The sequence below is a fragment of the Stegastes partitus genome, unplaced genomic scaffold (genome assembly GCF_000690725.1).
Source record: "Stegastes partitus isolate 25-593 unplaced genomic scaffold, Stegastes_partitus-1.0.2 Scaffold489, whole genome shotgun sequence".
Classification (NCBI taxonomy): domain Eukaryota; kingdom Metazoa; phylum Chordata; class Actinopteri; family Pomacentridae; genus Stegastes; species Stegastes partitus.
In genome coordinates this window covers 377,829-379,749 of record NW_007578220.1, presented here as the reverse complement: position 1 = coordinate 379,749, position 1,921 = coordinate 377,829, and the positions used below count along the sequence as shown (strand labels likewise).

General features: G+C 38.1%; 2 protein-coding genes and 1 pseudogene across 2 annotated transcripts in view; all 3 read left to right on the top strand.

Annotated features, from left to right (window-relative positions):
• Positions 1-1,921, top strand: part of LOC103361174 (uncharacterized) — a 34,565-nt gene that overhangs the window by 10,708 nt on the left and 21,936 nt on the right. The window lies entirely within an intron of this gene.
• The window catches only part of LOC103361173 (uncharacterized), a 12,680-nt gene that overhangs the window by 6,557 nt on the left and 4,202 nt on the right, over positions 1-1,921 (top strand). The gene's annotated exons all lie outside the window — the stretch shown is intronic.
• Positions 15-1,070, top strand: LOC103361175 (uncharacterized; annotated as a pseudogene).

Genomic DNA, 1,921 nt, shown 5'->3' with positions numbered 1-1,921 from the left:
TCAGAATAATTCACGATTCACAATGACTAATGAAGCAGGAAACAATCACTTTCATATTAAAGATTTGCGTATTTCAGACTCAGGAACTTACTACTGTGCAAGAAGAGTTGCAGTCAATCTGGAATTTGCAGAAGGTATTGTTGTCAGTGTGAAGGGTTCAGGTTTAAACTTCCAAGCTTTGGTCCAGAAGTCGGCGTCTGAAACCAGCCAACCAGGAGACCCTGCAACTCTGAGCTGTACAGTACACACTGGGATCTGTGATGGAGAACACAGTGTATACTGGTTCAGAACTGAAGAAGAATCCCTTCCAAGGATTATTTACACTCAAGGAGGCACAAATGATCAGTGTGGGAAGAAACCCAACACACAAACACAAACCTGTGTCCACAACCTGCCGATAAAGAACCTGTCTCATGCTGGAACCTACTACTGTGCTGTTGCGTCATGTGGACACATCGTGTTTGGAAATGGAACAAAGCTGGACACTGATGGTATGTAGTACGTCTCATTTGATAAGAACTGTAATTTATATTTTCTCACCTCATTGAGGATGAAAACTTAAATCTCTGTTCCTGACATCTGGCTCTCTATAGATGAGGGGAAATCTCTTTTCTTGGTGTATTTCTTGAGTGGAGCTTTGACATTCACCGCCGCCTTGGTTGTTTTATTGGCTTTCTTACTTTTCAAGATGAGCAAAAAGAGCAGATTCCAATCAGGTACAGGCAACACTTAGTGTCTATTGTTGATAGTTTGCATTCAGTGATTCTGGCTTTTCAATTAAATTTGCGGTTTATGTGTTTCACAGAGTCTCCAGACAGATTTTCAGCTCCCTCCACAGAGGTAAATCTAACCTGTTTAGATCACTGTTAAATGAACACTCAGACACATTTTGTTGCACAGCCATTAGTTAAAGGAACCACATTTTCATCTGCATGTCAAATTTCTTGTCACAGGTTAACCAGGATGCAGACAATCTCCACTATGCTTCGATAAGTGTTAAGCCACCCAACAGACCAAAAAGACAAAGGAACACTGAGAGTCAATGTGTCTATTCCACTGTAAAACAATAGAGCTGGATGCTACATGTCTTCAAAGTCCGTACCTCTCTAAAGATGCAGATAATAACCTGACTGTAGAAGATTGCACGTATTTTGTCTCCAGTGAAACCCTGAAAGACATGTTTTCGATGCATAGCTGTGCAAAATTTGACCTGCAATTACAACAATGTGGAATTTTTATTATTGTATCAGACATTATTTTCAATTTTTTTTTGGTTTCACTGATGATCCCAGTAATCTGGTAATGACACAAAAATTTGTTACTTTTTTTTTCTTCCTGAATATCTTCTTTTGTTGTTTCTGGAAAGACGGTTAAACAATGTTTTATATTGCTCCTCACAACCACATCTACCAGAGCAGGTCTTAGTATCATTCATGCCAAAGGTTATGCTCGTATGCCTTCTCATTTGTTTCTTTTTTTATTTGCCAATGCAAACTAACTTTCCATGCACCTTTAGCACGTATAGACATCTGTATATTTACATTGTTGGTTAAAGTGTGTTGCTCCTTTGAAGTGTTTTTATCATCTGAATAACTTGAGTCTTTTGCAGATTTCTTTCAAACTGCGTCAGATAGAACTGACTGTAGATGACGATGATTTAATATTGCATCAGTTGTTACTTTCAGGTGTGTAAAGATATCCGGTCATTCCTTGCTTGTGTAGGTACGGCACTAGGTGAACTTTTCACTGAGTTTTCCATTTAAAATATAAACTGAAGCAGCTTTCTAACTTTCCTGATTATATTTAAGCCACAAATGTTCATTCATGGATTGTTGGGTTCTCTGTTTATATTTGTAAGGTCTATATCTTACTATGTTTAGTGCTGTGTGATGACAAATGTTATAAACTGCACTGTACAAAT